The sequence below is a fragment of the Bombina bombina genome, unplaced genomic scaffold (genome assembly GCF_027579735.1).
Source record: "Bombina bombina isolate aBomBom1 unplaced genomic scaffold, aBomBom1.pri scaffold_78_1, whole genome shotgun sequence".
NCBI lineage: Eukaryota > Metazoa > Chordata > Amphibia > Anura > Bombinatoridae > Bombina > Bombina bombina.
This window is the reverse complement of record NW_026511871.1, coordinates 3,743,380-3,771,237: the sequence shown is the minus strand read 5'-3', so window position 1 is coordinate 3,771,237 and position 27,858 is coordinate 3,743,380.

The window sequence follows — 27,858 nt, the reverse complement described above, 5'->3', positions numbered from 1 at the left end:
CAAATAATGCAGCTACTGGTAACTCTACCTGATATATCCCCCAAATAATGCAGCTACTGGTAACTATACCTGATATATCCCCCAAATACTGCAGCTACTGGTAACTATATCTGATATATCCCCCAAATACTGCAGCTACTGGTAACTCTACCTGATATATCCCCCAAATACTGCAGCTACTGGTAACTATATCTGATATATCCCCCAAACACTGCAGCTACTGGTAACTATACCTGATATATCCCCCAAACACTGCAGCTACTGGTAACTCTACCTGATATATCCCCCAAACACTGCAGCTACTGGTAACTATACCTGATATATCCCCCAAACACTGCAGCTACTGGTAACTCTACCTGATATATCCCCCAAATAATGCAGCTACTGGTAACTATACCTGATATATCCCCCAAACACTGCAGCTACTGGTAACTATATCTGATATATCCCCCAAACACTGCAGCTACTGGTAACTATACCTGATATATCCCCCAAATACTGCAGCTACTGGTAACTCTACCTGATATATCCCCCAAACACTGCAGCTACTGGTAACTATACCTGATATATCCCCCAAACACTGCAGCTACTGGTAACTATACCTGATATATCCCCCAAACACTGCAGCTACTGGTAACTCTACCTGATATATCCCCCAAACACTGCAGCTACTGGTAACTATACCTGATATATCCCCCAAATACTGCAGCTACTGGTAACTATACCTGATATATCCCCCAAACACTGCAGCTACTGGTAACTATATCTGATATATCCCCCAAACACTGCAGCTACTGGTAACTATACCTGATATATCCCCCAAATACTGCAGCTACTGGTAACTATACCTGATATATCCCCCAAACACTGCAGCTACTGGTAACTATACCTGATATATCCCCCAAATAGTGCAGCTACTGGTAACTCTACCTGATATATCCCCCAAATACTGCAGCTACTGGTAACTCTACCTGATATATCCCCCAAACACTGCATCTACTGGTAACTATATCTGATATATCCCCCAAATAATGCAGCTACTGGTAACTATATCTGATATATCCCCCAAACACTGCAGCTACTGGTAACTATACCTGATATATCCCCCAAACACTGCAGCTACTGGTAACTCTACCTGATATATCCCCCAAACACTGCAGCTACTGGTAACTATACCTGATATATCCCCCAAATACTGCAGCTACTGGTAACTATACCTGATATATCCCCCAAATACTGCAGCTACTGGTAACTATACCTGATATATCCCCCAAATACTGCAGCTACTGGTAACTCTACCTGATATATCCCCCAAACACTGCAGCTACTGGTAACTATACCTGATATATCCCCCAAATACTGCAGCTACTGGTAACTATACCTGATATATCCCCCAAATACTGCAGCTACTGGTAACTATACCTGATATATCCCCAAATACTGCAGCTACTGGTAACTATACCTGATATATCCCCCAAACACTGCAGCTACTGGTAACTCTACCTGATATATCCCCCAAATACTGCAGCTACTGGTAACTATACCTGATATATCCCCCAAACACTGCAGCTACTGGTAACTATATCTGATATATCCCCCAAACACTGCAGCTACTGGTAACTATACCTGATATATCCCCCAAATACTGCAGCTACTGGTAACTATACCTGATATATCCCCCAAACACTGCAGCTACTGGTAACTATATCTGATATATCCCCCAAATAATGCAGCTACTGGTAACTATACCTGATATATCCCCCAAATACTGCAGCTACTGGTAACTATACCTGATATATCCCCCAAACACTGCAGCTACTGGTAACTATACCTGATATATCCCCCAAATACTGCAGCTACTGGTAACTATACCTGATATACCCCCCAAACACTGCAGCTACTGGTAACTATACCTGATATATCCCCCAAATACTGCAGCTACTATTAACTATACCTGATATATCCCCCAAATACTGCAGCTACTGGTAACTATACCTGATATATCCCCCAAACACTGCAGCTACTGGTAACTATATCTGATATATCCCCCAAATACTGCAGCTACTGGTAACTATACCTGATATATCCCCCAAATACTGCAGCTACTGGTAACTATACCTGATATATCCCCCAAATACTGCAGCTATTGGTAACTATACCTGATATATCCCCCAAATACTGCAGCTATTGGTAACTATACCTGATATATCCCCCAAATACTGCAGCTATTGGTAACTATACCTGATATATCCCCCAAATACTGCAGCTACTGGTAACTCTACCTGATATATCCCCCAAACACTGCAGCTACTGGTAACTATACCTGATATATCCCCCAAATACTGCAGCTACTGGTAACTATACCTGATATATCCCCAAACACTGCAGCTACTGGTAACTATACCTGATATATCCCCCAAACACTGCAGCTACTGGTAACTCTACCTGATATATCCCCCAAACACTGCAGCTACTGGTAACTCTACCTGATATATCCCCCAAATACTGCAGCTACTGGTAACTATACCTGATATATCCCCCAAATACTGCAGCTACTGGTAACTATACCTGATATATCCCCCAAACACTGCAGCTACTGGTAACTATACCTGATATATCCCCCAAACACTGCAGCTACTGGTAACTATACCTGATATATCCCCCAAACACTGCAGCTACTGGTAACTATACCTGATATATCCCCCAAACACTGCAGCTACTGGTAACTATACCTGATATATCCCCCAAACACTGCAGCTACTGGTAACTCTACCTGATATATCCCCCAAATAATGCAGCTACTGGTAACTATACCTGATATATCCCCCAAACACTGCAGCTACTGGTAACTCTACCTGATATATCCCCCAAATAATGCAGCTACTGGTAACTATACCTGATATATCCCCCAAACACTGCAGCTACTGGTAACTCTACCTGATATATCCCCCAAATAATGCAGCTACTGGTAACTATACCTGATATATCCCCCAAACACTGCAGCTACTGGTAACTATACCTGATATATCCCCCAAACACTGCAGCTACTGGTAACTATACCTGATATATCCCCAAATACTGCAGCTACTGGTAACTCTACCTGATATATCCCCCAAACACTGCAGCTACTGGTAACTATACCTGATATATCCCCCAAACACTGCAGCTACTGGTAACTATACCTGATATATCCCCCAAACACTGCAGCTACTGGTAACTATACCTGATATATCCCCCAAACACTGCAGCTACTGGTAACTATACCTGATATATCCCCCAAATACTGCAGCTACTGGTAACTCTACCTGATATATCCCCCAAACACTGCAGCTACTGGTAACTATACCTGATATATCCCCCAAATACTGCAGCTACTGGTAACTCTACCTGATATATCCCCCAAACACTGCAGCTACTGGTAACTATACCTGATATATCCCCCAAACACTGCAGCTACTGGTAACTATACCTGATATATCCCCCAAACACTGCAGCTACTGGTAACTATACCTGATATATCCCCAAATACTGCAGCTACTGGTAACTATACCTGATATATCCCCAAATACTGCAGCTACTGGTAACTATACCTGATATATCCCCCAAATACTGCAGCTATTGGTAACTCTACCTGATATATCCCCCAAATACTGCAGCTACTGGTAACTATACCTGATATATCCCCAAACACTGCAGCTACTGGTAACTATACCTGATATATCCCCCAAACACTGCAGCTACTGGTAACTCTACCTGATATATCCCCCAAATACTGCAGCTACTGGTAACTATACCTGATATATCCCCCAAATACTGCAGCTACTGGTAACTCTACCTGATATATCCCCAAACACTGCAGCTACTGGTAACTATACCTGATATATCCCCCAAACACTGCAGCTACTGGTAACTCTACCTGATATATCCCCCAAACACTGCAGCTACTGGTAACTCTACCTGATATATCCCCCAAATAATGCAGCTACTGGTAACTCTACCTGATATATCCCCCAAATAATGCAGCTACTGGTAACTATACCTGATATATCCCCAAACACTGCAGCTACTGGTAACTATACCTGATATATCCCCCAAATACTGCAGCTATTGGTAACTCTACCTGATATATCCCCCAAATAATGCAGCTACTGGTAACTATACCTGATATATCCCCCAAACACTGCATCTACTGGTAACTATACCTGATATATCCCCCAAACACTGCAGCTACTGGTAACTATACCTGATATATCCCCCCAAATACTGCAGCTACTGGTAACTCTACCTGATATATCCCCCAAACACTGCCGCTACTGGTAACTATACCTGATATATCCCCCCAAATACTGCAGCTACTGGTAACTATACCTGATATATCCCCCAAACACTGCCGCTACTGGTAACTATACCTGATATATCCCCAAACACTGCAGCTACTGGTAACTCTACCTGATATATCCCCCAAACACTGCAGCTACTGGTAACTATACCTGATATATCCCCCAAATACTGCAGCTACTGGTAACTATACCTGATATATCCCCCAAACACTGCAGCTACTGGTAACTCTACCTGATATATCCCCCAAATACTGCAGCTACTGGTAACTATACCTGATATATCCCCCAAATACTGCAGCTACTGGTAACTATACCTGATATATCCCCCAAACACTGCAGCTACTGGTAACTATACCTGATATATCCCCCAAATAGTGCAGCTACTGGTAACTCTACCTGATATATCCCCCAAACACTGCAGCTACTGGTAACTATATCTGATATATCCCCCAAACACTGCAGCTACTGGTAACTCTACCTGATATATCCCCCAAACACTGCATCTACTGGTAACTATACCTGATATATCCCCCAAACACTGCAGCTACTGGTAACTCTACCTGATATATCCCCCAAACACTGCAGCTACTGGTAACTATACCTGATATATCCCCCAAATACTGCAGCTACTGGTAACTATATCTGATATATCCCCCAAACACTGCAGCTACTGGTAACTATATCTGATATATCCCCCAAATACTGCAGCTATTGGTAACTATATCTGATATATCCCCCAAATACTGCAGCTATTGGTAACTATACCTGATATATCCCCCAAACACTGCAGCTATTGGTAACTATACCTGATATATCCCCCAAACACTGCAGCTACTGGTAACTATACCTGATATATCCCCCAAACACTGCAGCTACTGGTAACTATACCTGATATATCCCCCAAACACTGCAGCTACTGGTAACTATACCTGATATATCCCCCAAACACTGCAGCTACTGGTAACTATACCTGATATATCCCCCAAATACTGCAGCTATTGGTAACTATACCTGATATATCCCCCAAATACTGCAGCTACTGGTAACTATACCTGATATATCCCCCAAACACTGCAGCTATTGGTAACTATACCTGATATATCCCCCAAACACTGCAGCTACTGGTAACTATACCTGATATATCCCCCAAATACTGCATCTACTGGTAACTATACCTGATAAATCCCCCAAATACTGCATCTACTGGTAACTATACCTGATAAATCCCCCCAAACACTGCAGCTACTGGTAACTATACCTGATATATCCCCCAAACACTGCAGCTACTGGTAACTATACCTGATATATCCCCCAAATACTGCAGCTATTGGTAACTATACCTGATATATCCCCCAAATACTGCAGCTATTGGTAACAATACCTGATATATCCCCCAAACACTGCAGCTACTGGTAACTATACCTGATATATCCCCCAAATACTGCAGCTATTGGTAACTATACCTGATATATCCCCCAAATACTGCAGCTACTGGTAACTATACCTGATATATCCCCCAAACACTGCAGCTATTGGTAACTATACCTGATATATCCCCCAAACACTGCAGCTACTGGTAACTATACCTGATATATCCCCCAAATACTGCATCTACTGGTAACTATACCTGATAAATCCCCCAAATACTGCATCTACTGGTAACTATACCTGATAAATCCCCCCAAATACTGCAGCTACTGGTAACTATACCTGATATATCCCCCAAACACTGCAGCTACTGGTAACTATACCTGATATATCCCCCAAACACTGCAGCTACTGGTAACTATACCTGATATATCCCCCAAACAGTGCAGCTACTGGTAACTATACCTGATATATCCCCCAAACACTGCAGCTACTGGTAACTATACCTGATATATCCCCCAAACACTGCAGCTACTGGTAACTATACCTGATATATCCCCCAAATACTGCAGCTATTGGTAACTATACCTGATATATCCCCCAAATACTGCAGCTATTGGTAACAATACCTGATATATCCCCCAAATACTGCAGCTATTGGTAACTATACCTGATATATCCCCCAAACACTGCAGCTACTGGTAACTATACCTGATATATCCCCCAAACACTGCAGCTACTGGTAACTATACCTGATATATCCCCCAAACACTGCAGCTACTGGTAACTATACCTGATATATCCCCCAAACACTGCAGCTACTGGTAACTATACCTGATATATCCCCCAAATACTGCAGCTACTGGTAACTATACCTGATATATCCCCCAAATACTGCAGCTACTGGTAACTATACCTGATATATCCCCCAAACACTGCAGCTATTGGTAACTATACCTGATATATCCCCCAAACACTGCAGCTACTGGTAACTATACCTGATATATCCCCCAAATACTGCAGCTACTGGTAACTATACCTGATATATCCCCCAAATACTGCATCTACTGGTAACTATACCTGATAAATCCCCCCAAATACTGCAGCTACTGGTAACTCTACCTGATAAATCCCCAAATACTGCAGCTACTGGTAACTATACCTGATATATCCCCCAAACACTGCAGCTACTGGTAACTATACCTGATATATCCCCCAAACACTGCAGCTACTGGTAACTATACCTGATATATCCCCCAAATACTGCAGCTACTGGTAACTATACCTGATATATCCCCCAAACACGGCAGCTACTGGTAACTATACCTGATATATCCCCCAAACACTGCAGCTACTGGTAACTCTACCTGATATATCCCCCAAACACTGCAGCTACTGGTAACTATACCTGATATATCCCACAAACACTGCAGCTACTGGTAACTATACCTGATATATCCCCCAAACACTGCAGCTACTGGTAACTATACCTGATATATCCCCCAAATAATGCAGCTACTGGTAACTATATCTGATATATCCCCCAAACACTGCAGCTACTGGTAACTATATCTGATATATCACCCAAACACTGCAGCTACTGGTAACTATACCTGATATATCCCCCAAATAATGCAGCTACTGGTAACTATATCTGATATATCCCCCAAACACTGCAGCTACTAGTAACTATATCTGATATATCACCCAAACACTGCAGCTACTGGTAACTATACCTGATATATCCCCCAAACACTGCAGCTACTGGTAACTATACCTGATATATCCCCCAAATACTGCAGCTACTATTAACTATACCTGATATATCCCCAAACACTGCAGCTACTTGTAACTATACCTGATATATCCCCCAAACACTGCATCTACTGGTAACTATATCTGATATATCCCCCAAATAATGCAGCTACTGGTAACTATACCTGATATATCCCCCAAACACTGCAGCTACTGGTAACTATACCTGATATACCCCCCAAACACTGCAGCTACTGGTAACTATACCTGATATATCCCCCAAATACTGCAGCTACTGGTAACTATACCTGATATATCCCCCAAACACTGCATCTACTGGTAACTATACCTGATATATCCCCAAACACTGCAGCTACTGGTAACTATACCTGATATATCCCCCAAACACTGCATCTACTGGTAACTATATCTGATATATCCCCCAAATAATGCAGCTACTGGTAACTATACCTGATATATCCCCCAAACACTGCAGCTACTGGTAACTATACCTGATATACCCCCCAAACACTGCAGCTACTGGTAACTATACCTGATATACCCCCCAAACACTGCATCTACTGGTAACTATACCTGATATATCCCCAAACACTGCATCTACTGGTAACTCTACCTGATATATCCCCCCAAATACTGCAGCTACTGGTAACTCTACCTGATATATCCCCCAAACACTGCCGCTACTGGTAACTATACCTGATATATTCCCTAAATACAGCAGCTACTGGTAACTCTACCTGATATATCCCCCCAAATAATGCAGCTACTGGTAACTATATCTGATGTATCCCCCAAATACTGCAGCTACTGGTAACTATATCTGATATATCCCCCTAAATACTGCAGCTACTGGTAAATCTACCTGATATATCCCCCAAATACTGCAGCTACTGGTAACTATACCTGATATACCCCCCCAAATACTGCAGCTACTGGTAACTATACCTGATATACCCCCCCAAATACTGCAGCTACTGGTAACTATACCTGATATATCCCACAAACACTGCAGCTACTGGTAACTATACCTGATATATCCCACAAACACTGCAGCTACTGGTAACTATACCTGATATATCCCCCAAATAATGCAGCTACTGGTAACTATATCTGATATATCCCCCAAACACTGCAGCTACTGGTAACTATATCTGATATATCACCCAAACACTGCAGCTACTGGTAACTATACCTGATATATCCCCCAAATAATGCAGCTACTGGTAACTATATCTGATATATCCCCCAAACACTGCAGCTACTAGTAACTATATCTGATATATCACCCAAACACTGCAGCTACTGGTAACTATACCTGATATATCCCCCAAACACTGCAGCTACTGGTAACTATACCTGATATATCCCCCAAATACTGCAGCTACTATTAACTATACCTGATATATCCCCAAACACTGCAGCTACTTGTAACTATACCTGATATATCCCCCAAACACTGCATCTACTGGTAACTATATCTGATATATCCCCCAAATAATGCAGCTACTGGTAACTATACCTGATATATCCCCCAAACACTGCAGCTACTGGTAACTATACCTGATATACCCCCCAAACACTGCAGCTACTGGTAACTATACCTGATATATCCCCCAAATACTGCAGCTACTGGTAACTATACCTGATATATCCCCCAAACACTGCATCTACTGGTAACTATACCTGATATATCCCCAAACACTGCAGCTACTGGTAACTATACCTGATATATCCCCCAAACACTGCATCTACTGGTAACTATATCTGATATATCCCCCAAATAATGCAGCTACTGGTAACTATACCTGATATATCCCCCAAACACTGCAGCTACTGGTAACTATACCTGATATACCCCCCAAACACTGCAGCTACTGGTAACTATACCTGATATATCCCCCAAACACTGCAGCTACTGGTAACTATACCTGATATATCCCCCAAACACTGCAGCTACTGGTGGTAACTATACCTGATATATCCCCCAAACACTGCAGCTACTGGTAACTATACCTGATATATCCCCCACACACTGCAGCTACTGGTAACTATACCTGATATATCCCCCAAACACTGCAGCTACTGGTAACTATACCTGATATATCCCCCAAATACTGCAGCTACTGGTAACTCTACCTGATATATCCCCCAAACACTGCAGCTACTAGTAACTATACCTGATATATCCCCCAAACACTGCAGCTACTAGTAACTATACCTGATATATCCCCCAAACACTGCAGCTACTGGTAACTATACCTGATATATCCCCCAAACACTGCATCTACTGGTAACTATACCTGATATATCCCCAAACACTGCATCTACTGGTAACTCTACCTGATATATCCCCCCAAATACTGCAGCTACTGGTAACTCTACCTGATATATCCCCCAAACACTGCCGCTACTGGTAACTATACCTGATATATTCCCTAAATACAGCAGCTACTGGTAACTCTACCTGATATATCCCCCCAAATAATGCAGCTACTGGTAACTATATCTGATGTATCCCCCAAATACTGCAGCTACTGGTAACTATATCTGATATATCCCCCTAAATACTGCAGCTACTGGTAAATCTACCTGATATATCCCCCAAATACTGCAGCTACTGGTAACTATACCTGATATATCCCCCAAATACTGCAGCTGCTGGTAACTATACCTGATATATCCCCCAAATACTGCAGCTACTGGTAACTCTACCTGATATATCCCCCCAAACACTGCAGCTACTTGTAACTATACCTGATATATCCCCTAAATACTGCAGCTACTAGTAACTATACCTGATATATCCCCCCAAATACTGCAGCTACTGGTAACTATATCTGATATATCCCCCCAAATACTGCAGCTACTGGTAACTATATCTGATATACCCCCCCAAATACTGCAGCTACTGGTAACTATACCTGATATATCCCCCAAATACTGCAGCTACTAGTAACTATACCTGATATATCCCCCCAAATACTGCAGCTACTGGTAACTATACCAGTGACGTGCGGTGACGTCAGAGGCTGGTGAGGCAGTGGCTAGGATATGCTTCATTCTTTAGATATCCATTGTTGAAGAAATAGCAATGCACATGGGTGAGCCAATCACCTGAGGTATCTATGTGCAGCCACCAATCAGCAGCTACTGAGCATATTTTGATATGATTTTCAAAGGATATCAAAAGAATGAAGAAAATTAGATAATAGATGTAAAATGGAAAGTTATTTAAAATTGCATGCTCTTTCTAAACCATGAAAGAAAACATATGGGTTTCATGTCCCTTTAAATGGTGTCTTGGAAAACTGGTCAACTTAGTAAACATCTGATTTTAGTCTAAAGGATTGTAACAGAAACTCTTGCCAGATAACAAAATGCTTGCTCTGATTATGAGATCTAGAAATCCAGGCCCAATAAAATATGTTTAAAACCTACTTTTTACTTTAATGCTGCAAATTATGCTTATAGATTCTTTCATTATTCAGTAAATATAAAAATGTCTTGATCCAGTTGCGGCTGGTGAAATTTAAAGATGGTGGGGCGCTTGACCCCACCCCTTTTTTTTTTTTTTTCAATTTTTTATTGATTTTTCAAAAATAAATACAAAAATAATAAAGAAAATAAATGAAAAGAGAGAGAAAGTTCTCAATAACATAATTACACATAGAAAATTCTATACAATAATAATGTTCCGATAAAAAAAACTTATATTCTCATCACATGTATATATAAATACCTATGTTAATACCTTATAGTATTACACAACAAATAAACTTTAGATCTCACCACAGGCTTTACACTTTAATCCTATAAATTATCTCGCTTTTTATATCATTATTGGGGCAATAGCAGACACCGCTAAGCAAAAAGAGAAAAAAAAAAAAGAGAAAAAAAAGGGTAATGGGGGAGGTTCCCCTCCCCTCTCTCCCTCTCTCCCCTCCCACTCCCCACCGGCTCCCTGTAAAAAATTCTCAGATTTATTTAAACTTGACATAAGCATAAGATTGGATCTATATTGCCCTTTCCTCCTTTAGCCATATCAGAAATCAGTACCATGCAGTTGGGAAAACATTTGACAAAATCAATGTTTCAAAAAATTCTGTTCTGCGGAAGCTGCGAATGAGGGAGAATTGAATGTTCTGCGGGTAGGATAGAATAACTCTTAACCATTTCAGGAAGAAATCTTTAATCTTTTTCTCATCTAGAGAGGATATATTCATTTGTTCAAAGATTATCTGAGTATATATAGAATTTATAAAACACACCAGTGTAGGGGCTTTTTTATTCTTCCAGTTTTTTAATATTAGATTGCGACCAAGCATAAATGTAGTATTAATAAGGTTAACATTGGCTCTATCCTCCTCTACATTATAAAGAAAAAAGATATGTTTAGATTTAATTTTTAATCTGATATCCAAAACCTTATTGAGCCAGAATTCCACTTTTCTCCAAAACTGAATTATTTTAGGGCAGTTCCAAAAACAGTGAATTTTATCTGCACACGTATTGTTACATCTTGGACATTATTTACAGAGTCCGTGTACCATCTAGATATTTTCCAGGGTGTAAGATAAGCATTGTCAAGTAATTTTACATGCGATTCTTTCAAGACTGTACAGATGATCGCTCCCTGCACCCATTTACAGCTTGCATTCAATGGTTCTAGTGAAATGCCCTTGAAATAAGGATTCCATTTCTGAACTAAATTATTACTTAGTAGTTCACCCTGCTTCGCCAACATGATTTTATATAATAGGGCTATACTATATTTGCCTGCCTTATAGCTCGTTATATATTTTTCAATTTCCCCCCATCCATCCATATCTAAGTTTGATTTTTTAACTTCCGTTATAAAGTGTCTAACCTACAAATATGCAAAAAAAAATCTTATAAGGGAGACAAAATTCGGCAGCAATGTCCTCAAAGCTTCTTATTTGAGACATGTTGTTTAAAAATTGATATACATATAGCAAGCCTTTTTGCATCCAATTCTTATAGATTTCATAAGATAAACCAGGGATAAATTTTGGATTACCTCGTATCGGCAGAAATGGAGAGAGCTCAAAATTAATTTTAAACATTATATTAAGTTTTTGCCATGCTTCAATAGTATTGAATATTATCTTCATATTTTTAATATGATTTGGCAATTGTGATATCGGGCAATGCAACACAGCTTTCAATGAAAATGGGGCAAACAAATGTTCCTCCATTAGCAGAAGTGTGAGATGATTGGCTTCCGTTAGCCAGTCAAAAGCAAAACGGGCTAGTGTAGCAATATTATATTTTTTAATATCTGGAAAAGATAGGCCTCCTTCTTCTAGTCTAGATGTTAATTTTGCTATAGATAGCATATGTCTCTTATTGTTCCATAGGAATTTAGCACACTATCTATTAAACCTTTTATTATCTTGACTCAGTATAAACAATGGGATATTTTGCATAATATACATCAATTGTGGGAATAGAATAGTTTTGATGATCATTACTTTGGCAGAAAGGGAGATTAGGAAGGTGCTCCAACGTTGCAGTTTCTCTGTTGATTTTTTAAAAAAGGCAGCATAATTTAATCTATACCATTGGTTTGGATCAGCGTGGAAATATATTCCTAAATATTTAATAGTAGAAGACTCTGAAAAGGGGTGTTCTTGTATACTTTTTTTATTTTTGTGTATCCATAAGATTTCAGATTTATTGACATTGATTTTGTAGCCCGAAAAGGAGCTGAACATATCAATAATATTTAAGGCCTGAGGTATATTCTGCTTTGTATTTTTAACAAATAGTAACAGGTCATCTGCATATAAGGATAATACTAAATTTTGTTCCCCAAATCTAATACCTTGTAGCTCTTCACGTAAAAATATAGCAAGTGGTTCTATGGCAACATTAAAAAGTAGCGGGGAGAGTGGGCATTCCTGCCTCGTCCCCCTGTATAGTGTTAAATTTGCAGTGTGGCTACCGTTTATTAATATGTTAGACCTCGGATAATCATATATAATTTGGATAAATTGTAGAAAATGCCCTGAAAAGCCAAAATGAGTTAGTACCAAGAACAAGTGGTCCCACACTACGGCGTTGAACGCCTTTTCAGCGTCGATTGTAATTAAAGCGAAGTCCTGTTTAATTGTTGACTTTTGACAAAGTTTATTCCAAAAGTATTCTATTACTAAGGCTACTTTCCGGATATTTTTAGTTGAAGATCTTTGATACATAAAGCCCGACTGGTCGGGGTGTATAATGGGGTTTAGGCATAATTTCAATCGATTGAGTTAATAACTTATAATCTGCATTAAGCAGTGAGATAGGTCTGTATGACTTAGGATCTAATGGGCATTTCCCTTTTTTCAATATCAGTGATATAATAGACTCAGAGAAATATTTTGACATGTTTTGCCCGTCAATATAATAACCATTGAACAATTGTACTAAGACATCTACTAACTCTAATCTAAGTATTTTGTACATTTCAACAGGTATCTGGTCCGGACCAGGGGCTTTATTAGATTTGGCAATGTTTATGGCCTCCAAGACTTCCTCTCTAGTTATTGGCCTATTTAAATCATTAACCGATTCTTGTGCTAACTTAGGGAGCGTGATTTTATGCCAGAAGTTATTTTTATTATCAGTATTAATTTCTCTAGCCGAGTATAACTTTTGGTAATATTCTAGGAAAACACTTTTGATTTTGGACAGTTCAGTGACTCTATCTGTCCCGTCATAAATGGCTTCTATTACATTAGTCTTTTTCCTTGCTTTGTCCAGTCTGGATAGGAATTTAGCCGACTTCCCGTATTGACCCTTATATTTAGCGCTTAGCTTTAATTCTTCCCAGGCAACCTTATGTTTAATAAAAATATCCCTTTCTGTTTTAGCTGTTTCGTATTTATCCCTTAATCTCCTAGAAGGGTTGTTAATATATTTACAAAATGCATTCTGAACTTGTTTAGATAACTGAGTTTCCCTCATCTGTAACTTCTTTTTTTTTTTAAATCATATATGCTTTGATGTCTCCTCTTAAGCAAGCCTTAGCGGCTTCCCAGAATATTTCAGTTTTGTCTCTATACGATCTGTTTAAATGCGCAAATTCTCTCCATTTATATTTTAACCAGTTGCTAAATTCAAGATTATTTGTTAAAAATTTTGGGAAGAAAAAATTATTCCTTTCATTTCTCTGGGTAGGCTGTAAATATAAGTCTAGCGAAATAATTGCATGGTCAGAGATCAAAATATCAAATATCTTTGCTTTAACATCTGATTTAATCAGTGAACTGGATAATAAGAAAAGGTCTATTCGCGATAAAGAGCCATATGCTTTCGAGTCACAGGTGAAGGACCTCAAATCTGGGTATTGTAAACGCCAAATGTCATGGAGTTTCAAATTTTTACATATTTGTTTAAATATTTTTGCCTTCTGTTTGGAAAAGGCTGAGTCCCTAGGACTAAGTTTATCCAAAGTTTCTGTCGGTGTTAAATTAAAATCATCCGCTAAAATTATATTTTGACCCAGAAAATTGGTTAACATAATGACTATATTATTCCAAAAAGTGGGGTCTGTTTTATTAGGGCCATACACGTTACAGATCGCCGTCTACCTGTATCTCCAGGACTACCCATCTCTCGTGGGGATCTAGGGTTATTTTTATAATATTATATGATCATTTTTTACTTCCTTCTAGAACAGGGGGTGGCCATCACCTCTCCAACCCATTTACTCTTGAGTTTAACAACTTCCTCCTGCTTTAAATGTGTTTCTTGTAATAAAGCTATATCAGGATTATGTTTACCCAACTGTCTAATTATAGTTTTCCTCTTGATTGGAGAGGTGATACCACCCACGTTCCAAGAAAGCAATGTAATATTTCCCTTCATCCGTAAATTATATCATGTGCAGCTTAAGGGGGGTAGGGGGAGAGAGAGACAGCCAGGGGGGGGGGAGAAAAAAACAAAACAGAATTTATGCTTACCTGATAAATTACTTTCTCTTGTGATGTATCGAGTCCACGGATTCATCCTTTACTTGTGGGATATTCTCCTTCCCAACAGGAAGTGGCAAAGAGAGCACACAGCAGAGCTGTCCATATAGCTCCCCCTCTAGCTCCACCCCCCAGTCATTCGACCGAAGGTTAGGAAGAAAAAGGAGAAACCATAGGGTGCAGTGGTGACTGTAGTTTAAACAAAAAAATCTACCTGACTTAATAGCCAGGGCGGGCCGTGGACTGGATACACCACAAGAGAAAGTAATTTATCAGGTAAGCATAAATTCTGTTTTCTCTTGTAAGATGTATCGAGTCCACGGATTCATCCTTTACTTGTGGGATACCAATACCAAAGCTTTAGGACATGGATGAAGGGAGGGAACAAGACAGGTACCTTAAACGGAAGGCACCACTGCTTGTAAAATCTTTCTCCCAAAAATAGCCTCTGAAGAAGCAAAAGTATCGAATTTGTAAAATTTGGAAAAAGTATGCAGAGAAGACCAAGTCGCTGCCTTATAAATCTGTTCAACAGAAGCCTCATTTTTAAAAGCCCATGTGGAAGCCACTGCTCTGGTAGAATGAGCAGTAATTGTTTCGGGAGGCTGCTGGCCAGCAGTCTCATAGGCCAAACGGATGATACTTTTCAGCCAAAAGGAAAGAGAGGTAGCAGTTGCCTTCTGACCTCTCCTCTTACCAGAATAGATAACAAACAATGAAGGTGTTTGTCTGAAATCCTTAGTTGCTTGTAAATAAAACTTTAAAGCACGAACCACATCAAGATTGTGTAACAGACGTTCCTTCTTCGAAGGAGGATTAGGACACAGAGAAGGAACAACAATTTCCTGGTTAATATTCTTATTAGACACAACTTTTCTTGCTTGTAAAAAATAACAACTACAATTCTAACACCACATTCACTTTACCCTTCCGATTGCTTATAGCCGGCAAAGAGAATGACTGGGGGGTGGAGCTAGAGGGGGAGCTATATGGACAGCTCTGCTGTGTGCTCTCTTTGCCACTTCCTGTTGGGAAGGAGAATATCCCACAAGTAAAGGATGAATCCGTGGACTCGATACATCTTACAAGAGAAAATAGTTTTATATAAACAAAACAAATATACAGCAAAACCTTATCAACTGAAGCGAGATACAATTTTAGTCGCACTTGAAACCTATAAATCCACATAATACATAACATTCTTATCTTAATTTCCTTATACAAATTTTCCATTTTAAGGGTATATGTTAACAGACTGCATGATAAGCTCCTTCAAATTACTTTATACGACTACCTCGTGACTCATGTGAGTGTTAACTTGTGTTTTTTAAAGTAGGCTTTGGCTTCTTTAACATTATCAAATCTAACTATGCCCTCCTTCTCTTCTATTGTAATTTTTGCAGGGTACAGTAATTTTGCAAGAAAGCCATCTTGTATCAACTTAGTGCAGAAAGGCGCCATTTCTTTCCTCCTGTAAGCAGTGTCACTGGAATAGTCTTGAAACAATAATATTCTATTTTCTCCTATATGGAAGTTATCCGCTTTTCTGTATGCACATAAGATATTTATTTTATCTTGGAAATTTAAGAATTTTACCAAAATTGGTCTATGAATATTTTTTCCAGTGACTCTGTTTCTAGGGGGTCCCAGTCTGTGCGCTCTTTCTACCACTAATGGTAACTGAAAATAGTCTGCACCTAAGGCTTGGGGGAGTGTAGTTGTGGCAAAAAGTAGTAAGTCTTTATATTGGTCTGACTCGGGGACACCTATGATTTTCAAGTTATTCCGCCTTGAGCGGTCTTCAAGGTCATCTAACCTAGCAGTCAATGTCATGTTTTTCTTCTCTAGTTCTAGAATTTTTTGAGACTGATTATTACATATATATTCCACTGCAGAGATTCTATCTTCTGCTTCTGTGAGTCTATTAGCAAATACTTTTAGCTCTGCCGATAAGCTGGAAATTTGAATTTTAAGACATTCAAATTGGGGTAAACAAATATCACTAAGTTGGGTAATTAATGGTTGCAAATCTGTCTTCTGATTTAGTCCTTCATTAGTATTTTCAGTCATAATGTCGGATGTGCGTGGTCTTCTATCCTTAATTTTAGGAGGCATGGTCTTGGGAGATGCTTCTCAGCCAAAAAGAAAGAGAAGTTGCCGAAGCCTTTTGGCCTCTCCTCTTTCCCGAGTAGACAACAAACAATGCAGATGTTTGACGAAAATCCTTAGTAGCTTGCAAATAAAACTTTAAAGCACGAACCACGTCAAGACTGTGTAACAGACATTCCTTCTTTGAAGAAGGATTAGGACACAGTGACGGAAGAACAATTTCCTGATTGATATTCCTATTAGATACTACCTTAGGAAGAAACCCAGGTTTGGTACGCAAAACTACCTTATCTGCATGGAAGATCAGATGAGGGGAATCACACTGCAAGGCAGATAACTCTGAAACTCTTCGAGCCGAAGATATAGCTACTAAAAACAGAACTTTCCAAGTTAAAAGCTTGATATCTATGGAATGCAAGGGTTCAAACGGAACCCCTTGAAGAACTTTAAGAACTAAATTTAAACTCCATGGCGGAGCAACAGGTTTAAACACAGGCCTGATTCTAACCAAAGCCTGACAAAACGCCTGAACGTCTGGAAAATCAGCCAGGCGCTTGTGCAAAAGAATAGACAGAGCAGAAATCTGTCCCTTTAAGGAACTAGCCGATAATCCCTTTTCCAATCCTTCCTGGAGAAAAGATAGTATCCTAGGAATCCTGACCTTACTCCACGAGTAACCCTTGGATTCACACCAATGAAGATATTTACACCATATCTTATGATAGATTTTCCTGGTGACAGGCTTTGATAAAATCAAGCGTTCAATCTCCAAGCAGTCAGACGCAGAGAAACTAGATTTTGATGTTTGAATGGACCTTGGAGTAGAAGGTCCTGCCTCAGCGGCAGAGTCCATGGTGGGAAGGATGACATGTCCACCAGATCTGCATACCAAGTCCTGCGTGGCCACGCAGGTGCTATCAAAATCACTGAAGCTCTCTCCTGCTTGATCTTGGCAATCAGACGAGGGAGGAGAGGAAATGGTGGAAACACATAAGCCAGGCTGAAGGACCAGGACGTTGCTAGAGCATCTATCAGTGCTGCCTGGGGATCCCTTGACCTGGACCCGTAACGAGGAAGCTTGGCGTTCTGATGAGACGCCATCAGATCCAGTTCTGGTTTGCCCCATAGTTGAATCAGCTGGGCAAATACTTCCGGGTGGAGTTCCCACTCCCCCGGATGAAAAGTCTGTCGACTTAGAAAATCTGCCTCCCAGTTCTCTACTCCTGGGATATGGATAGCTGAGAGATGGCAAGAGTGAACCTCTGCCCATAGGATTATCTTGGAAACCTCCATCATTGCCAGGGGACTCCTTGTTCCCCCCTGATGGTTGATATAGGCTACAGTCGTGATATTGTCTGACTGAAATCTGATGAATCTGTCCGCAGCAAGCTGAGGCCAAGCCTGAAGAGCATTGAATATCGCTCTGAGTTCCAGAATATTTATCGGAAGGAGGGCTTCTTCCTGAGTCCACGAACCCTGAGCCTTCAGGGAGTTCCAGACTGCGCCCCAGCCCAGAAGGCTGGCATCTGTCGTTACTATAGTCCACTCTGGCCTGCGGAAACTCATTCCCCTGGACAGATGGACCCGAGATAACCACCAGAGAAGAGAATCCCTGGTCTCTTGATCCAGATTTAACAGAGGAGACAAATCTGTCCCCATTCCACTGATTGAGAATGCAAAGTTGCAGTGGTCTGAGATGTAGGCGGGCAAATGGAACTATGTCCATTGCCGCTACCATTAGGCCGATCATTTCCATACACTGAGCCACTGACGGCCGAGAAGTGGAATGAAGAACACGGCAGGAAGTTAGAAGTTTTGATATCCTGGCCTCTGTCAGAAAATTTTTCATTTCTACTGAATCTATCAGAGTTCCTAGGAAGGAAACTCTTGTGAGAGGAGAAAGAGAACTGTTTTCTCTGTTCACTTTCCACCCGTGAGACCTCAGAAAGGCCAGAACAATGTCCGTATGGGACATGGCAATTTGAAAAGTCGACGCCTGGATTAGAATGTCGTCTAGGTAAGCAGCCACCGCTATGCCCCGCGGCCTTAGAACCGCCAGAAGGGACCCTAGAACCTTCGTAAAGACTCTTGGCGCCGTGGCTAACCCGAAGGCAAGAGCCACAAACTGGTAATGCCTGTCTAGGAAGGCGAACCTGAGGAACTGATGATGCTCTCTGTGAATTGGAATGTGGAGATAAGCATCCTTTAAGTCCACGGTAGTCATATATTGACCCTCCTGGATCATAGGGAGGATGGTTCAGATTGTCTCCATCTTGAACGATGGGACCCTGAGAAATTTGTTTAGGATCTTGAGATCCAAGATTGGTCTGAAAGTTCCCTCTTTTTTGGGAACTATAAACAGGTTTGAATAGAAACCCTGCCCCTGTTCCTCTCTTGGAACTGGGTGGATCACTCCAAATAACCAGTAGGTCTTGAACGCAACGTAAGAATGCCTCTCTCTTTATCTGGTTTGCAGATAGTTGTGAGAGGTGAAATCTCCCTTTTGGAGACAAACCTTTGAATTCCAGAAGATATCCCTGGGAAACAATTTCCAGTGCCCAGGGATCCTGGACGTCTCTTGCCCAAGCCTGAGCGAAGAGAGAAAGTCTGCCCCCTACTAGATCCGGTCCCGGATCGGGGGCTATTCCTTCATGCTGTCTTAGAGGCAGCAGCAGGTTTTTTTGGCCTGCTTCCCCTTGTTCCAAGCCTGGTTAGGTCTCCAGACTGGTTTGGACTGGGCGAAATTTCCCTCTTGTTTTGCATTAGAGGAAGCTGAGCCACTCTTGAAGTTTCGAAAGGAACGAAAATTATTCTGTTTGGTCCTTAATTTATTGGACCTATCCTGAGGAAGGGCGTGACCTTTTCCTCCAGTAATATCAGAAATGATCTCCTTCAGACCAGGCCCGAATAGGGTATGTCCCTTGAAGGGGATGTTAAGAAGTTTAGACTTTGAAGTAACGTCTGCTGACCAGGACTTAAGCCATAGCGCCCTACGTGCCAGAATAGCAAAACCTGAATTCTTAGCCGTTAGCTTGGTTAAATGAAAAACGGCGTCAGAAATAAAGGAATTAGCTAACTTAAGAGCTTTAATCCTGTCTAAAATATCATCTAACGGGGTCTCCACCTGTAGAGCCTCTTCAAGAGACTCGAACCAAAAAGCCGCTGCAGCAGTAACTGGGGCAATGCATGCAAGAGGCTGGAGAATAAAACCTTGATGTATAAAAATTTTCTTAAGGAGACCCTCCAATTTTTTATCCATAGGATCTAGGAAAGCACAACTGTCCTCGACAGGGATAGTTGTACGCTTAGCTAGGGTAGAGACTGCTCCCTCCACCTTAGGGACCATCTGCCACAAGTCCCGTATGGCGGCATCTATGGGAAACATCTTTTTAAAAGCAGGAGGGGGAGAGAACGGCACACCTGGTCTATCCCATTCCTTAGTAATAATTTCTGAAAACCTCTTAGGGACTGGAAAAACATCAGTGTAAACAGGCACTGCAAAGTATTTGTCCATCTTACACAATTTCTCTGGAACTACAATGGGTTCACAGTCATCCTAAAACCTCCCTAAGCAATAAGCAGAGGTGTTCAAGCTTAAATTTAAACGCTGTCATTTCAGAGTCAGACTGAAGCAACGCCTTCCCTGAATCTGAAATGTCACCCACAGATAGAAGCTCTCCTGCCTCAGCTTCTGAGTATTGTGAGAGTATATCAGACATAGCTACTAAAGCGTCAGAAAGCTCTGTATTAGTTCTAGCCCTAGAGCTGTCTCGCTTTCCTTGTAACCCTGGCAGTTTGGACATTACCTCTGAGAGGGTAGCATTCATAACTGCCGCCATCTACTGTAAGGTAAAAGAATTAGACGCGCTAGACATACTTGGCGTCACTTGAGCGGGAGTTATAGGTTCTGACACATGGGGAGAGCTAGATGGCATAATCTCCCTTTTTTCAGTGAGAGAATCCTCTGGAGATAAATATTTAAGCGCCATAATATGGTCTTTATAGTTTATAGAAATTTCAGTACATTTGGTACACATTCTAAGAGGGGGTTCCACAATGGCTTCCAAACATATTGAACAAGGAGTTTCCTCTATGTCAGACATGTTTAACAGACTAGTAATGAGACAAGCAAGCTTGGAAAACACTTTAATAAAGGTGAAACAGCAATTAAACAAAAACGTTACTGTGCCTTTAAGAGAAAAAAAATAGCACTTAAACTGCAAAACAGTCATCGATCAGGGTGGATCAGTAGCTTATCTGGATTTAGTAAAGCTTCTGACAATGCCCAATACAACACACTAATCCATGTCTTGGGCTAGAATAGTACACTGGGTAGAATAGATTGTAGGGTGTTCTAATTAATAGAGTGCAATCAAAATGGGAGGTTACTTGTGGCGTGCTTCAGAGCTTAGGTATTAGGCTTGTTTTATTTAACATTCATCAGGGTAAAAAGTTTGTGTTTTTAAAGATGATACAAAAGTGTGTAATAAAGCTGATTTTACAAGATAGGTGTAAATGAGAAAAGCTTTTTTTACAAAACTTGTAAAAAGAACAAGCAGAATATAAACTGGTTGAAGAATGAAACCCATAGCAATTTACACCAGACAATTGGTTTAACACATAACAAACAGAGCCAGTAATGGAGAAATGATGTGATCTGAGATATTTTATGTTTGAATTAGAATTTCGCTTGAAATGACGTTAGATGTGACAGCTTCAGAGTATCAAGGGTTGTTGCTACAATTCCCATTGTGTGAATATTAAGGCTGGAATTTTATAGCAGAGCTTTGTCTTTTGTCACACACAGGACCCAGTGTCCCAGGTGTGCTACAACTGACTAAATATTGGCACTTATCATATAATCCTCAGTTTCAGCCCCAGCTCAAACCAAGAGCACAGTTTTATGATTGTGAGACACATTTTTGTCTTGAAATGTATCTATGTATTATAGACCAAGTGCCATAGGACTCATTGTTGTCAATAGAAACAGATTTTAATAACAGATTAGAACTATAGGCACATTAAAGGGGCAGTAAACACAAGGCACTCCTGTTGTGTTTCTGTAGAATAACATCTATTTACCACCTTTTTTTTACTGCAGTTGTTTTTCAGTGGTGTTGCTGGGGGGCACTAGTCCACCTGGCATAATGGCTGCCCCCCCGTGGTGGCTTACGGCCACCAATCTTCCCAGGCACTGCAGCAGGTGCAGGCGGCCCTGCCGGAGACACGCCCATAACATGAAAAGGGCATTTGGCTGGGCATTGCCTTTAGAAGGGCATTTAGCTCTTTTCCTGCCACTAAAAAGTGGGGCTTTAGTTTTGGAATAGGCATAACTTTTATGTTTTTTCTGCAATGGATGATTTATTTATTTTTAATGTGATGTTCGGTTTTATTTAACTTTTTTCCCAGTAAGGTTAATTTTTGTTGTTTTTTGTCTCTTTGTGATGTTAGGTTTTTGTTTTTTTCATGAAACATTAGTTTTTTTGGGGGGGTAACTTGGGGTGTTAGGTTATGGGTCTTAGGGGTTGTAGATTTTAGTGGGTATTTTGCGGTGGGGTTGTGGAGGTTTAGGGGTAAAAAATGTAGTGTAGTATTTTGGGATGTGAGGGTGTGGCAGTTTAGGGGTCGATAGTGTAGAGGGGTAGTTTGCAATGTTGGTGTGCGGATGTTTAGGGTTTAATAGTGTTGAAAGATAGTTCGCTATATGGTGTGTGGTAGTTTTAGGGTTAATAGAGTAGTTAGGTTATTTACAATGTGGGGGTGTGGTGGTTTAGGGGTTAATGGAGTAGTTTAGTACAACATTTTCCTCCACCAAACTCTTTAGAGAACCTTTCAGGTCGCGTAAAAAGTTTGAAAGTAAATTTGATCACTCAAATTCAATTGCATTTAACGCTCAACTTGTAATACGAGCAGACATTGCCGCTCAACGCTTGCCATAGAAAATATGGGGAGTATAAATATCTGAGCTAATGCAAACAATTTTCAGTAATTTAAACAGTGTGACACTTATAATTTTGATTTCAGCGTAAAGAACACCGCAATCTTGCGCTAAAAATAGCGCACCACTCCTAATCTGGCCCTTAGTGTGTACAAATAGATAGGATCTCTTGTACATAGAATTAAAGAGGGAGGAACTGCTGAGGGAGGAACTGTTACACGTACAACGAAAAAGGGAGGAACTGTTGCACATACAACTAAAGAGGGAGGAACTATATTATGTGTGTATATATATATATATATATATATATATTGTGTGTATGTATATATATATATATATACACATATACACACACACATAATATAGAAACAGACATATACATACACACATAATATAGTTCCTCCCTCTTTAGATCTACAAGCCTGGGTGCAAGGCCCATAGGGAAAATGACAAAATAAATTAATACAACACACAGAGAAAGTGCAGCACTCGCTTACAAGCTCTCAGTTAAGATTAAAAGCAAAACTGGAAGAGTTGGTTACCGCATCTGGCCAAATGGGACACATATATATATATGTCTGTGTTACGGTACCAACAGTGTACCAAGGGTTAATACCAGATGAACAATGTCCTGCATAGGGAATCAGCAATTCACAACCCAGCCAGTTTCAGGTTTAAAACAGAATGTCATTTATTAAAGGCTAGATGCCTAGTATTTATACAGGTTTGACCCCAGATGGGGGGGTTGAAAGACTCTTGTACATTTAGATAAAAAGGGGAAGACGCCCTTTTATGAAACAGTAGAATTACATTACTTAAATACTTTACTTAGGCAGATAACAACTTAAACACATTTGGCTTGTCTTATCACCTAGCGTCTGCTCTCTGAGGGTGATTAAACAATGGCCTGTTTATTACTTAAATGTAATTATAGCACACAATAGCTGAGGCCAGCAACTCTGTCTTTAGAAATTAGATTCTTAGCTAAACACAATTAACTCCTTCAGTCCTGACAGAAGGGTCTGTCACATATCTCCCCCCTTGTGGAACACTCCGGCAGACCCGGCTTGACCCTTTGGCGGGTCAACCTGGGGATGACCGGACTAGGAGGTGGTAGGCATGTCAGTTTGCCAGGACAATCCATCTGTATTCCCGTTATGAGAGAGAATTCCTGTCCATACAAAGAAGGGTTCAACTTCCTCAGTGCCCAGACTAGGGCTAAACAGTCCTTCAAAATCCCATCAGCTTCTTTACGAGTTTTCTGTACCTGCTCTTTATAGGTATCCACAATCCCTTCATACTGACATAGGGTGCCCTTGAGTTGCTGCACCTCACTATGAGCCAGCGTCAGCTTCTCCTCAAGTGTCGCTAAGTTTGTCTTTAATGTTTCATGTCCCACTCTCAAGCTGGTGTTTTCTGCAGTCTGTCGGTGCAGCTTGTCTAGCAGAGATTCACGTTCTAAACGTGCTTTTTCCTCTGCGCTCCTCTTCTCCTTCATCAGCGCATTGTAACGGGACTTCCACGTATCAATAGCGGATAGAGATTTACTGAGCTCAGCGTCCTGGGGCTTAGCAGCAGGGGGGTCAGTCTCTGCTGCACGGATCTGAGCACGGGTAGTCACAGGGTTAACATCAGCGGGACCCATGGGAGCATAGGCAGAAACAAGGGGAGCCAAGTCATTTCCAAGAAGAACATCAGCAGGTAAGTCCTTCTTGACCCCCACATTCACAGGTCTAGCGCCCACTCCCCAATCCAAATGTACCCTGGCAACAGGTAGGCTGAACACATCGCCCCCTGCTACCCTCACAGCCACAGTGTCTCCAGTGTACTGTTTCTCAGACACCAAGTTCTTTTGAAGCAAGGTCATGGTAGCACCAGTATCCCGTAGACCACTGACCTTCTTCCCATTCACTTTAACCAGTTGCCGGTTATTCCGGTGGGCAGCTTGCACAAGGTCTGCCTCATGTAGGATGCTCCAGCATTCTTGCGCCTCTACGTAGCGGGCCGCAGGCTGAGAGTTACGTGGGATTCCGCCGGCGGGTCTTCTCCAGGACTGTGCTTGGTTCGCTGCATTTAGGGGACACTCTGGTCTTTTGTGCCCTAGTTGCTTACATCCAAAGCACCAAATAGGCTGTGAGTAGCCCCGTGAATTGAACCGGGCTCTCTGAGGGTAGTTCGTGGCCAGAGGCCGTGTGGTATAGCGGTGCGCCGGGGGTTGGTAACTGGCAGCTGCTGGGGTGACTGGGGGTCTGTACTCCACTCTAGCAGGGGGCTTAGTGGTAGAAGTGTCCAGTTTGCGGGCATCCGTATACTCATCTGCCAAGCGAGCCGCTTCATGCAGGGTGGAGGGTTTACGGTCCCGAACCCACTCTCAAACTCCTGCGGGTAACTTGTCAAAGCAATGTTCCAACAGGAATAGCTGCAGCACCTCTTCCCCAGACACGGCTTGGCACCCCGCTATCCAGTGAGCTGCTGTGCGGTGCACCTTACATGCCCACTCAAGGTAGGAATCTAAAGTTAATTTAACAGTGTCTCTGAACCGCCTCCGCTCCGGTGTAACCGCATACCTGGAGAGCAGAGCCTCTTTTACAGTATTATAATCCCCGACTTCCTCATCTGGAATGGCCCGAAAAGCCTCACTGGCCCGGCCGGATAATTTTCCGGATAATATCATGACCCAGTCCTCTGCGGGTACCTTGTGTAGTGCACATTGCCTCTCAAAATCCGCAAGGTACCCATCAATCTCTCCTTCTGTTTCCAGGAAGTTTTTAAAAGCTGCAAAATGTACTTTTCTCTTTTCCACTGGGTTTGCTGCAGCGCCGCTTTGGCGAAGTAGGTTGGCCTCCACAGCTGCTATGACCCGGTCGATAATTTCCGCAGATGGGTTGGGGCCATAATGTGCCAGTCTTATTTTAACCGCCCGATCAAAGCTTGCTTCTGCGGGGGTTCTGTCTGCTATGCTGGGCCCATTGGTTCCTTCTGTCCCTGGTACTCTTTCCATCTTAGTCAGTATTGTAATAATCCCCCTCTTTCTGAGGTTACTGGCTTGTGTAGTTGCTCTTCTGGGCGATAAGGTTCATCCCGTCGCTTGCCACCAATGTTACGGTACCAACAGTGTACCAAGGGTTAATACCAGATGAACAATGTCCTGCATAGGGAATCAGCAATTCACAACCCAGCCAGTTTCAGGTTTAAAACAGAATGTCATTTATTAAAGGCTAGATGCCTAGTATTTATACAGGTTTGACCCCAGATGGGGGGGTTGAAAGACTCTTGTACATTTAGATAAAAAGGGGAAGACGCCCTTTTATGAAACAGTAGAATTACATTACTTAAATACTTTACTTAGGCAGATAACAACTTAAACACATTTGGCTTGTCTTATCACCTAGCGTCTGCTCTCTGAGGGTGATTAAACAATGGCCTGTTTATTACTTAAATGTAATTATAGCACACAATAGCTGAGGCCAGCAACTCTGTCTTTAGAAATTAGATTCTTAGCTAAACACAATTAACTCCTTCAGTCCTGACAGAAGGGTCTGTCACAGTCTGTTTCTATATTATGTGTGTGTATATATATATATATATATGTATATATATATATATATATATAAATATATATATGTGTGTGTGTGTGTGTATGTACAGTTGTATGCAAAAGTTTAGGCACCCCTGACAATTTCCATGATTTTCATTTATACATAATTGGGTGTTTGGATCAGCAATTTCATTTTGATCTATCAAATAACTGAAGGACACAGTAATATTTCAGTAGTGAAATGAGGTTTATTGGATTAACAGAAAATGTGCAATATGCATCCAAACGAAATACAGGTGCATAAATTTGGGCACCCCCAACAGAAATAGTGCATCAATATTTAGTAGAGCCTCCTTTATCAGAAATAACAGCCTCTAGACGCTTTCTATATCCTGTAATGAGTGTCTGGATTCTGGATGAAGGTATTTTGGACCATTCCTCCTTGCAAAACATCTCCAGTTCAGTTAGGTTTGATGGTTGCCGAGCATGGACAGCCCGCTTCAAATCACCCCACAGATTTTCAATGATATTCAGGTCAGGGAACTGGGATGGCCATTCCAGAACATTGTACTTATTCCTCTGCATAAATGCCAGAGTGGAATCCATGCGACCCTCAACTTTAACAAGATTCCCAGTACCGGCACTGGCCACACAGCCCCACAGCATGATGGAACATCCACCAAATTTTACTGTGGGTAGCAAGTGTTTGTTTTGGAACGCTGTGTTCTTTTGCTGCCATGCATAACGCCTCTTGTTATGACCAAATAACTCAATCTTTGTTTCATCAGTCCACAGCACCTCCTACCAAAA